Raw genomic sequence first — 13,592 nt, forward strand, 5'->3', positions numbered from 1 at the left:
ACGCCGATCCTCAGAGCATCCCACCTGGACCCATCCCCCACCTAATCTATACATCCCTCAACACTATGGGCAATTTAGCATAGCACCACCTAGCTTGCACATCTTTGAACTGTGGGAGGAAACTGGAGCACCTGGAGGAAACCCATGCAGATATGGGGAGAAAGTGCAAACTCCATACAGACAGTCGCCCGAGGGTAGAATTGAACCTGGGTCCTTGGTGCTGCGAGGTAGCAGTGCTAGCTACTGAGCCACCGTGCTGCCCCTTTGTCATGTTTATGATAATTATGGCAAAGAGCAAGGATGGACTGGAAATAAATATTTAGAACTAAGGAAAGGCTAATCTCACTAAGTTCAAATATGATTTGGCCAAAGCGGGCTGGGAGTTTTTTCGGAAATCCAAATGTATGACATATACACAGCAGGTCTGGTAGCATCTGTAGGAAGAAAGCAGAGTTAACTTCTGAGTTCTGATGAAGAGTGTCCATACCCAAAATGTTAACTCTGGTTTCTCCCCACAGACGCTGCCAATGTTTTATGTTTTGACAGCAATTTCTGTTTTTGTTTCAGGCTTCTACCATCTGCGGTTCTTTATTTTATATTTGTACCACATCTACAAATTCCCCTTTTATCTATTCTGCTTAATTACCTTCTCTAGGTATTCTAATAAATTTATCAGGCATGATTTTTCCTTCATTAAGCCATGCTGACTCTGCTTCTAAATGCTTTGCTATTATTTTTTATAATGCATGCTAACATTTTCCCAGTGACCAATGTTGTTAACTGGCCAATAGTTAGCTGTGCTTTTGTCTTCTTTTCTGAACAAGGGTGTTACATTGGCAGTTTTCCATCCACTGTGACTTTTCTAATATCTAAGAATTTCTGAAAGATGCCTGTCAATTTATCAGATATCTCTGTAGCTAATTTATTTAATATTCCAGGAAACAACCCTTCAGGTCCAGTGAACTAATGGACCTTTAGCCTCATTAGCTTTCCTAGTACTTTTTATTGCATGATGGCTATTGTACTTATTTCATCCCCGCACTTATGTCTCGTGTTTCTTTAATACTTTGGGAATACTGTTAGTGAAGACTGATGAAAAGTATTTATCCAATTCCTCATCATTTTTGGTTCTCTTTTATTATTTCTCCTGCCTCATTCTCTCAGAAGCCTGTGTTCACTTTGGCCTCTCTCTTCTCTTCAGTACATTTAAAGAAGACCTTACTATCCTTTTTTATATTACTTGCTAATTTATTGTTAAAGCTTGATTTGTCCCTCTTTATTTTGGATTTTGGTAATCTTCTGTTGTTTTTTTAAAACATTCCCAATCCTTGGGCTTACTACCAATCTTTGCCACATTGTGTCCTTTATCACAATTTACTATCCTTAACTTCCCTTGTTAACCATGATTGATTGACTCCTTTCATTGGATCCTTCCTTACTAATTCAATTTTTATTCTGATTCATGAGCTATTTGCTTAAATTTCAGGCATTATTCATTAACCATCTTTTCTGCTGTACTCTTTTCTCAGTCCATTCCACATAATTCATCCCTCATTTCTTTGCAAGTACTTTGATTTAAATTTGGCACGGTTGTTTTCAATTCATGTTTCTTACCCTCAACTGAATGCTAAATTCTACCATATTATTGTCACAATGTCCCAAAGGGTGTTTTACTCCAAGATCATTTATTAAACCTGACCCATTTCACATTACCAGATCTAAAATAGCCTAGCTTCTGGTTGGATCTACCACATATTAGCCTGAGAAAGTGTCCTGAATACACTTTATGGACTGAATGTTACATTTCTTTTGGATAATTGCCAGTTGTTTATGGTCTTTTGGAAGGATTTGCACCACAAGTCTGCTGCCTTAATTTTTAATTGACCAACTGCTGGAGACTGAATATAGGTTTTTGTAATTGTTTTGTTTGAGTTATGAAAAAGATCTGCCTCAGTCACTAACTGAAAGAAAATGCTAAAACATACGAAGAGTTGATTGTCTTTGTACTATTAACTTGCTCTAATCCACATTCGGATCCCTTTTAATACACCACAAATAAAGCAGATGTCCTGCTGTGTTATATTTTAATGTGTTCAGATCGCCATCACTCAGTAGGGGTACAAACAATCAATCTTACCCTGGATGTTGCTGTCTCTTCTTTTATCATTGTCTGCCCTACACTGTCTAATGTACAGCAAATGGGCCTCTCCAGATTTCTGTTACAAATCCTTCCACAGCTTTTGATTTGACCCCTACAAAATTCTGCCCTATGAATGCTTCCTTGTGGCTACAGCCACCAATTTGTTTTTCCCAGTCTACACGAAGATTGATATCACCCATGATTAATGTATTGCTTTTTTTACACGCCCTCAATATCTTCTGATTTATTCCGTGTTCTACAGTATCGCTAGTTAGAAGACCTCTAGAATACTCCCTCCACAGCCGCCTTCACCTTGCTATGTCTTATCCATGTTGTATCTTCACTGAAGCTGGTTGAAACGTTTTTGTCTTTCTTCTACATTTAAGTGTTGAGTTTTGCCATCATTGAAGTTTATTACATGCAAAAATTTGCTCCAAGACAACCTGAAATTTCTTACAATATACCTGTTGGTAAAGCTTTCAATATATTCATTCTTATCGTGGACGCTCCTTTATGTTTGAAAATATATAAGCTTTGATGGCTGGCTGTGAAACGTGATGTATATGTTCTCTCCTGGCCAGGAAAATTCAAATCAGAAACAGGCAGTTCCAAGAAAAATTTGTATTAAAAGGCTGGACCAGCTACATAAATCCTGAATTGAAGAGTAACATCATCGAAAATAGAAGGAGGGGTATGTTATTCAGCCCTTTGAGTCTACTTTGCCTCTCATTGTGATCACGGCTGATCATCCAACTCAGTAGCCTGTTCCTGCTTTTACCCTATATCTTTGATTCCAGCAACCGCAACTCTTGAAATCATAGCGTTTTCACTTTGACTGCTTTCTGTCGTAGCAAATCCCACAAGCTGACCACTCTTTGCTTGAAGAAAATACTCTTCCTCTCAGTCCTAAAAGGTGTTTACTCTGTGTCCTTAGCTGTGACCCCGGTTCATGACTGTCGACTGTCATCGGGAATGTCCTTCCAATGTCTACCCTGTCTAATCCTGTCAGACCTTCCTAGGTTTCTACGAGATCCCCCATCATTCTTCTGAACTCCAGTGTATATAATCCTAACCAATCTCTCCTCACATGTTAGTCCTGCCATCCCAGAAATTAGTCTGGTAAACCTTTGCTTCACTCTCTCTATAGCAAGAACATCCTTTATCAGATAAGAAGAGTAGGTCTGAACACAATATTCCAGGTGTGGTCTCACCAAGGTCCTGTATAATTTTAGCAAGACAACCCTGCTCCTGTACTCGAATCCCCTCCCTATGAAGATCAACATACCACTTGCCTTCTTTACCGCCTGCCGCACCTGCATTCTTACCTTCAGCAACTTATGCACAAGGACACCCAGGTCTCAATGTATATTCCCCACTGGCTCCCATCATGAACTTTTCCAGTTATATTCTCAAAGAATTTCTATAGATTTGTCAAGTATAATTTCCCTTCTGTCCATGCTGACTTTGCTCGGTCCTGCCACTGTTTTCCAAGTGCTCCATCATTAATTCTTTTAAAATGGACCCTAGCATTTTCCCCATGACCCACATTCTTCATGTTCTTCAGATGCCTTCTTAATTGAAATTAAATTCTTGCCAGTATGTGTTACTTTTAAATTTATTTTGTTGCCATTGTCTTCTGAGGTGCAATAACTATAAAACATGCCAATTAAAGAAGCCTAGGTTTTCAACACCTGTGACATGTGTCTAACCATTTTATTGATAAATTGCAAATTCGCAAAGCAGAAAACTGAAACACCTATACGTGCAAATAAAGATTTAACAACTAAGATCATGAAATTCCTGTTTTGACTCTTCAGCAACTGTGATTATCAATTAAAGGAGAATTGTGTTCTGCTCAATTAGTGTTGAATAATTGAAAATGAGATAGGTATAAATAATAATGTTCTGCCCCAATAATATCATCACTTGGTCAGTAGTTGAAAGCCTGAAGACCTCTCTTTTTCATTGTGTAATTGAAATTAGTTTTGACCATGCCACAGCAGAATAGACATACTACATTCAAAGACTATTCCTGCCTTTCTTTACACAGAAATGGCAGTGAGGGACGTGGAGGGAAGAACAGGGGCATAATCATTAAGATTCTTCCTTCAAGTTTAGAGATGTGTTCCTTTTATAACATAGGAAATAGCTCAAAAAATTTACAGGTCTGAACCAGCATCAAGTTCCAAATTACTGCCTGTACTGTAAGGAGATTATGATATTGCCCAGGCATACTAATGCATTTACACCACGTCTTTCAGCGAGTATGCCAGTGATTTGCATCATTTCCAAAAATATGACGAAGCTGGAGTTTTCATTATATCTAGTGTTATTCAAAAGTTTTAAAAGTGTCAGAAGATGCTGTAGTCCCTGTTAAAGGAAGCTGAGCAGTTACATGATAATAAAATGTGAGGCTGGATGAACACAGCAGGCCAAGCAGCATCTCAGGAGCACAAAAGCTGACGTTTCGGGCCTAGACCCTTCATCAGAGAGGGGGATGGGGGGAGGGAACTGGAATAAATAGGGAGAGAGGGGGAGGCGGACCGAAGATGGAGAGTAAAGAAGATAGGTGGAGAGGGTGTAGGTGGGGAGGTAGGGAGGGGATAGGTCAGTCCAGGGAAGACGGACAGGTCAAGGAGGTGGGATGAGGTTAGTAGGTAGCTGGGGGTGCGGCTTGGGGTGGGAGGAAGGGATGGGTGAGAGGAAGAACCGGTTAGGGAGGCAGAGACAGGTTGGACTGGTTTTGGGATGCAGTGGGTGGGGGGGAAGAGCTGGGCTGGTTGTGTGGTGCAGTGGGGGGAGGGGATGAACTGGGCTGGTTTAGGGATGCAGTGGGGGAAGGGGAGATTTTGAAACTGGTGAAGTCCACATTGATACCATATGGCTGCAGGGTTCCCAGGCGGAATATGAGTTGCTGTTCCTGCAACCTTCGGGTGGCATCATTGTGGCAGTGCAGGAGGCCCATGATGGACATGTCATCAAGAGAATGGGAGGGGGAGTGGAAATGGTTTGCGACTGGGAGGTGCAGTTGTTTGTTGCGAACTGAGCGGAGGTGTTCTGCAAAGCGGTCCCCAAGCCTCCGCTTGGTTTCCCCAATGTAGAGAAAGCCGCACCGGGTACAGTGGATGCAGTATACCACATTGGCAGATGTGCAGGTGAACCTCTGCTTAATGTGGAATGTCATCTTGGGGCCTGGGATGGGGGTGAGGGAGGAGGTGTGGGGACAAGTGTAGCATTTCCTGCGGTTGCAGGGGAAGGTGCCGGGTGTGGTGGGGTTGGAGGGCAGTGTGGAGCGAACAAGGGAGTCACGGAGAGAGTGGTCTCTCCGGAAAGCAGACAGGGGTGGGGATGGAAAAATGTCTTGGGTGGTGGGGTCGGATTGTAAATGGCGGAAGTGTCGGAGGATAATGCGTTGTATCCGGAGGTTGGTAGGGTGGTGTGTGAGAACGAGGGGGATCCTCTTGGGGCGGTTGTGGCGGGGGCGGGGTGTGAGGGATGTGTCGCGGGAAATGCGGGAGACGCGGTCAAGGGCGTTCTCAATCACCGTGGGGGGGAAGTTGCGGTCCTTAAAGAACTTGGACATCTGGGATGTGCGGGAGTGGAATGTCTTATCGTGGGAGCAGATGCGGCGGAGGCGGAGGAATTGGGAATAGGGGATGGAATTTTTGCAGGAGGGTGGGTGGGAGGAGGTGTATTCTAGGTAGCTGTGGGAGTCGGTGGGCTTGAAATGGACATCAGTTACAAGCTGGTTGCCTGAGATGGAGACTGAGAGGTCCAGGAAGGTGAGGGATGTGCTGGAGATGGCCCAGGTGAACTGAAGGTTGGGGTGGAAGGTGTTGGTGAAGTGGATGAACTGTTCGAGCTCCTCTGGGGAGCAAGAGGCGGCGCCGATACAGTCATCAATGTACCGGAGGAAGAGGTGGGGTTTGGGGCCTGTGTAGGTGCGGAAGATGGACTGTTCCACATAACCTACAAAGAGGCAGGCATAGCTGGGGCCCATGCGGGTGCCCATGGCCACCCCCTTAGTCTGTAGGAAGTGGGAGGAGTCAAAAGAGAAGTTGTTGAGTGTGAGGACGAGTTCCGCTAGGCGGATGAGAGTGTCGGTGGAGGGGGCCTGGTCGGGCCTGCGGGACAGGAAGAAGCGGAGGGCCTTGAGGCCATCTCCATGCGGAATGCAGGTGTACAGGGACTGGACGTCCATGGTGAATATGAGGTGTAGGGGGCCAGGGAATTGGAAGTCCTGGAGGAGGTGGAGGGCAGTTACATGTTGACAGATGCTAACCTATCTTCAGGAAGAGTTTTGATGATTCAGTCTCAAAAATATATAGTACACATTGGTGGATGGTAGTTGTCTTACCCAAGCAGTCAGTGAAAGGTCACCTGAGGCATAAGGTTTTGCAAAATGGATGAGGCTAAGTAAGAAACACTAGAATGATACAACGGAATGCAAAAGAAAATGTAGCTTTAAATGTAGTGACCATTAGTAGGCAAACGAGCAGCTATTCTATGAATGACTTGATCACAAAATTATAAAAAGTGATCATCTAACCAGTTAATCTGTTATAGGTAGTGAGGTGGGAACGTTGACAATTGAACCCACCTGGCAGTATCTATTAGTTATCGAGCAGTGGTTTGTTCAAACAACCATGTAAAATAGTTAAAATGAAAGTGTTAAAAGATAAAAGAAGAAAGACACCACCCAACCCAAGGACATTAAGGCCATTTAGAAACTGTTTTAATTGTTGAATTTGAATGTAAAACACCTAAAATGAGGATAGGTTTCTGAAATAGTTCATTCATGGAGGCAGCATTATTTCAATAAATTATCAATTCTGCCATCATGGTTCAATGAAACAATATCTTATGAAGATATCCTTTGAAAGGATATGATCCCACGCAGAAAAGAAGCTGATCGTGCACACTGAGCTTTTTCTGACTATTTTACTTGCAGAGCGATGGCTCAACATCCACCAAAACTGTAGTCACACTATTTTTTTTTAGATTTTTCGCTGAATAAATGGCTAACAGTTCCGAACTTCTGCACAGTGTGCCGGCTTTTATGAATGAGCTTTTTGTTACTTACCCTTCAATTTTTCTCTCATCCATTCTCGTCGGTCCTTCCTGTCCTTTGAAGATGCATGTCTGTAGGAGGGCCCAATAATTGAGGTTCAGTGGCCTAGGTTGGCTATTGTGCTCAGTTACAGTGATGGGGGTGGGTGCCTGAACCTGAACCAACACTTATCTCTGTGATTTCTGTTCCTGCACTGAGTTTAGGGATGTCAGGTGCTCATGCATATTAATTATTTTGCAGTCTAATTAGCAGCTTTGGTTATTGCTTTTGAATCTCTTAATACTTAAATAATCTTACTGACTACAAGTGAAATAATAATCAATGTAAATATTTTTAAATTTTGCACTCAAGTTTTTGACACATGAATAATTTCAACTTCCTTTTCCTGTTCAAAACTGTATTTTCTTTAATAGGGAGCCAATAAATGCCTATGTTTTGGGGATTCATATGTAAAAGAAATGTCTCAAACACATTTCTGACTGCCCTGATTAAAAAGCTATCCCAATTATACCATGCTGCTTTTGTTACATTGCTACAAGCTGTGACCTGACTAAAGCATCAAATATTCACCAGAACACAAAATGCTATGACACTAATTTTATTAAGAAGTGCTTTATTAAGAGAAGCCTAAAAGCCACATGTGAGCACAATATCTCTGTTTTTCCTCTGGAATCAATCCAGTCAAGTCTGATGGGACACCCATCTCTCCTTGCTTATTGAGAGGATCACAGCAAAATGATTCTGAAAGCAGTTTGTGGTCAGCTCAGTCACTGATCAACATTGTGTAGAGAAATATACTAAAGGAGCTAGTTTAAGTTAATTCAATTCAGAACGTTCCCCACAGGATGCTGAAATCCACATGGGATCTTCTCTGAGGGTACTGACTTCCAGCCTTGTAAGACCTGACAAAGACATGAAGATTTATCAGCCCAGATTGTCTAGTATTGGACTGGCTGGAGACAAGATATGAAATGTGCATTGGCTGTCATGGAACTTTTGGTACACTGATTTTCATGGAAACTACCTCAGACTTATGAAGTTCTGACAGCCAATTCACCTACTCCACAGGATATTCTAAGTGAATGAGATTTGTAGAATTTGTATAGTTCTGTAGCACTTTGCTGGATAGCTACTCAGGAAATGCCAGACAGATAAAACGTAGTCTAACTCCTGGATAACTACAGGGCTTATTCTTCAATCTTCACATCATCTTTTCCCTAATTCCCCCACCCTTCCCTGCGATTCCTCCACCAGCTACCATGTCTAATCTGATCTGTCTACCCCTTCTGACCCAACATAACTACCCTTCAACTTGACCTGTCCACCCTCCTTTCTGATATGACTGCTCATACTAGCCTGGATATCGCTCTTGGCCTGACTAGTACCATCGCACATTGCCCAGCTGCCACCTCACCCAACTGCCACTTGATACCTGACTCATCCACTCCACCTTTTCAGTATTCATCAACAATATTTATCTATTCATCTGTTCATTGACATTGACACTGATGTTTAAACTTGGTATATAGCAATTGGTGATGTCTTGTATTCTACCCGATGTTGATATTTTACAGTGACATTCTATGGTGGACCAGCAGCATTGAGCTGAGAAACATTTGAACAGGTTGTCAATCTGATAGTGCTTTCTGCTCTGCAGAATGTCTGGCCCATGGTGGCACCTAATTTGTTTGTCCATTCAGAGATAATGGGAACCGCAGATGCTGGAGAATCCAAGATAACAACTTGTGAAGCTGGATGAACACAGCAGGCCAAGCAGCATCTCAGGAGCACAAAAGCTGACGTTTCGGGCCTAGACCCTTCATCAGAAAATGGGGATGGGGAGAGGGTTCTGAAGTAAATAGGGAGAGGCAGATCAAAGATGGATAGAGGAGAAGATAGGTAGCGAAGGGACAGACAAATTACAGAGATGGGGATGGAGCCAGTAAAGATGACTGTAGGTGGGGAGGTAGGGAGGAGATAGGTCAGTTTAGGGAGGACGGACAGGTCAAGGGGGTGGGATAAAGTTAGTAGGTAGGAAATAGGGGTCAGCTTCAGGTGGGAGGAGGGGATAGGTGAGAGGAAGAACAGGTTATGGAAGCGGGACGAGCTGGGCTGGTTTTCGGATGCACTAGAGGGAGGGGAGATTTTGAAGCTTGTGAAATCCACATTGATACCATTGGGCTGCAGGGTTCCCAAGCGGAATATGAGTTGCTGCTCCTGCAACCTTCGGGTGGCATCGTTGTGACACTTCAGGAGGCCCGGGATGGACATGTCATTTGAGGAATGGGAGGGGGAGTTGAAATGGTTCGCGACTGGGAGGTGAAGCTTTTTATGGTGAACCGAGTGTAGGTGTTCTGCAAAGTGGTCCCCAAGCATCCGCTTGGCTTCCCCGATGTAGAGGAGGCCACAACAGTGGATGCAGTATACCACATTGGCAGATGTGCAGGCGAACCTCTGCTTGATGTGGAATGTCTTCTTAGGGCCTGGGATGTCGGTGAGGGAGGAGGTGTGGGGGCAGGTGTAGCACTTGCTGCGATTGCAGGGAAATGTGCCGGGTGTGGTGGGGTTGGAGGGGAGTGTGGAACGGACAGGTCACAGAGAGAGTGGTCCCTCTGGGAAGCAGATAAGGGAGGGGAGGGAAAAATGTCTTTGGTTGTGGGGTCGGATTGTAGATGGCAGAAGTGTCGGAGGATGAGGCGTTGGATCCATTCAATGGGTTGAAGCTATAATGGGAATGCCCCTATCATGCAAACAGCTCAGGATGCGTAATTGTGACAGTTATTGGTTTGGATAGTGACAGTGTAGTTTGAGCAGTGGGACAGAAAAACGTGATCTCAGTCACAACCTGAATTATACCATGTAGTTCAGTTACCATTTCCTCTACAAATATATGAAACAAAGGCTCATGTAACACCAAGAGACTGACCAAATACACTCTACTTGCAACCTGCCGTAATTCTAGTAGCATACATGATCATATACATCATTATCCTCAAATGTGGTAACTTAAACCTCAGCCAACTGAAGGAAAGAGTATTTGAGGACAAGAATATCAAATCTGAGACTCAGATCATAATTTACTCAGCAACAATGAATCCCGTACCACTGTATCCTTCAGAAATTTGGACTACCTACAGCATGTGCCTTATAACTCTGGAGAACTTCTCAGTACCCTCCAAATCTAATCACCAGAAGGGCAGTCTAACTGCAATGCCTTCTCCCAAATCAACTTGCACAGCATCAAGACACTAATGACTCAAAACCAGCTGGACCAGACTGTATAAATATTTCAAGCGCTTGATACCAGATTGCTGAAGAAGCTGTTTTACTCAGAGCTCAGGAGGCTCCACAGAGGGCATTGGAACATTATAAGAATGTCATTACAGCATCCCTGAAGAGTTCAATTATACCTACCAACTGATAGGCACTCCTGGCTAGTGACTGACAAAATTGGAAGCCATTCAGGAAGGCACTTAGCCCATCAGGAGGCTTCATCAAAAATGTGCAGAGGTGAAGTTGACATGTCAGAGGGAGAGCACAAACTTTCAACAACTCATGCATCCAAACCTTCGAGCAACATCTGCCCACAAATGTCAGATCACACATTGGACTTGATAGCCATCTCAAACTCATCAAACTGGAATGGAAGCATGACATCCTCAATCCCAAAGAATTGCTTCATATGATTGGTATCTTATTCAGCAACTGTTTCCTTAAATACATGTTGCTAAGTAACCCGCTATCTCCACATTCCTATCTACATATTTTCCTGGTCTCTGGTGTCCAGTTGAAATAGAATTCCAGCCAATAGACTCACTCTGGTGTGTACCGGCGCAGCTGACCCAGCGACAAGAATGAGGGATGTAGTTACCATTAAGTCCAGCAATTATGTTATGTTTTATACATATGTTTATGAGAGTAACATTCCTGATTTTGCTTCTCTCCTCCAACGCTTCCCCAAAGTGAGCTCACAGAAGCAAATTGTGAAGGCAGGTATCAAAGAGCTGTGATTTTGTAAAGCTAAGGATCTTTCATTTTGAGGTGGTGAGTGTTAGATCAGTCAGTAGATGAATGAAGTCACAAAACCAAAAACACCATGACACCATGCATTCTGTTTTCCAAAAGTCAACCACAAAGAATCATTTTAATTGCAAGCAAGAAAGAAAGGATTTACATTGATAAAGTGGCTTTCATGTTCTCGAGAGAAAGTGCCTTACATCCAACACGATACTTTTGAAGTGTGGACATTGTCATTGAGGTAAAATTGCCATGGTCTAGTGAACCCCATAAGCTGCTCTCTCATTTAAAAGAAACAACTGGTGGTGGTTTCACCTGAGGAATTGAACACATGCTGTTGGCTTCAGTCACCAGCCATCCAGCCAAGGGGGCTAACTGACTGCCTTTTGTAATGCAGAAGTCAATAATAAAGTTACATTATAAGAAAAAGTAAAGGATATGATATTTATCTTTTAAGAAGACCTCATATAACGTATGTTATGATATAGATACTATTGCATTCAAAAAAGCCTATTGCTACAATGGAACATTTTAGGACTCTTTGAAGACATTACATTACATAAACTATCTGGGCTCAGGTAGATGAATCAGTAAGGGATCTGCATTTACAGTGGTGAGAATTACACATTTACTACAAATCAATCTTCTGATGCTTGTGCACATGTGCTTTGAGAAAGGTCAGACTTCAGACGAGAACTGAAGTATTCATTATAGAGACCTCATTAAAAATACAAATATGGATCTATTTGCATAATTTTCTGGTAAAATTAATCGATATTGTGCAACGATAATTGTTGACTGTTGGTATTGGTTTTATTTTTGCTATAAGGCATGTTTCATATGTGTCAAGATGTTGATCAAGTCTGAACTGCTTGAGTCCAACTGCGGAGGAATATTGTCCATGTAAAGCAAGGTTCACATGGATTCAGTTGGAAAAGAATAGGCTACATTATGAGCAGCAAGGAAGTGAAATGAATGAAAAATATTGAACAAAAATATTCCTTCCTAATGTCCTGTCAAATTCATCAGCCCATGGTATTAAATTCTTTGTTAATACTTAATCAAATTACAAAGAGACTTGTGAAACAACAGTTAATTAGCAATAGTTGAATTAATAGGTGTTGCTTAGCTTAAATTATTGATCAGTTATATCTTATTATTTTCAACAACAGATAGCCAGGAGTGAAGTCCAGGTTGTAAGGAAGTGCACTTCTACAGCATCTGATCTGTAAACTGAACAATTTATTTTGCATGCTATCTTTGCCATTATGTAGATGAAAGTGAGATATAGGTTAAATTTGATGGAAAAATTCATGTTGATTTTCCTGAGGAATGAAGTGATTCAGGAATGGAAATTAAAATTGAATGTTAAACAGGCACTGTAAGAGTATGGATCAAAAATTCTTGAACTATTGTTATGAAAGCATCACATTTAATCATTATTGTGGACTTGAATATGATGGATTGTGGACACCTGGATTATATTCATTTGAAAGGTCAATGAAAGAAGCATTGCAATTTTTATTTAAAAAGGCATTTCTTGAAAGCCACATGAATTCCACATAATTGTTGGCCTTATTTGCTTGAACTCACTCAAGGAAGTTTCTGATTTTCTTTTACATTGGATGATAGTTAGTCATGTTGGGGATTGTTTAGATTTTCAGTTGGGGAGAAGCCTCCTGTATGAAAGAAGCTTCACAGCTCAGCTCGCCTTCTTCCTGTTAAATGAGAATATGCTTTCTGAGGGTACAGTGTTTTACCTGAAGTACAGGACCAGCTGTTCTGGCATGGAAATCCTCTATATGCGTTTTAAAAATATTTCCCAAATGGCTGCATCTACAAGTCCTCAACTGCAACTTTATGTATTCAGTGACATCTTAACTTGTGTAGCAGAACATCAGACTGACAATCATTCGAACATTTCTATCTCTTCATCCCTTGAAGATCTAAGACTCATTGGCCCAAAGCGTGTTTTTGTAATGGTGAATCTTTGCTGAGAGAAACCCATTTGTTTGTTTTCCTCTGCCTAGTAGGTATGTGTGCTTTGTGATATCTTAAAGAAATGAAAAATTATACAGTCATATTACAACATGAGTGTTAACCAGTTTTACAACATTGGTTTAGTATAACAAAACAAATCACAAGCAATGATATTTATTTGCTTCTTCCTGGAGGGCATCTAGAAACAATTGCAAGACCTTGTGACAGACAAAAGGCTTCACTGAGAGGAGCAGATAAGGTGAGGGCCCAATATTTTTCATTCATTTCACTTCCTTGCTGCTCATAATGTAGCCTATTCTCTTCCAACTGAATCCTTGTGAACCTTGCTTTACATGGACAATATTCCTCCGCAGTTGGACTCAA

The sequence above is a fragment of the Stegostoma tigrinum genome, chromosome 13, assembly GCF_030684315.1.
Source record: "Stegostoma tigrinum isolate sSteTig4 chromosome 13, sSteTig4.hap1, whole genome shotgun sequence".
Classification (NCBI taxonomy): Eukaryota; Metazoa; Chordata; class Chondrichthyes; order Orectolobiformes; family Stegostomatidae; genus Stegostoma; species Stegostoma tigrinum.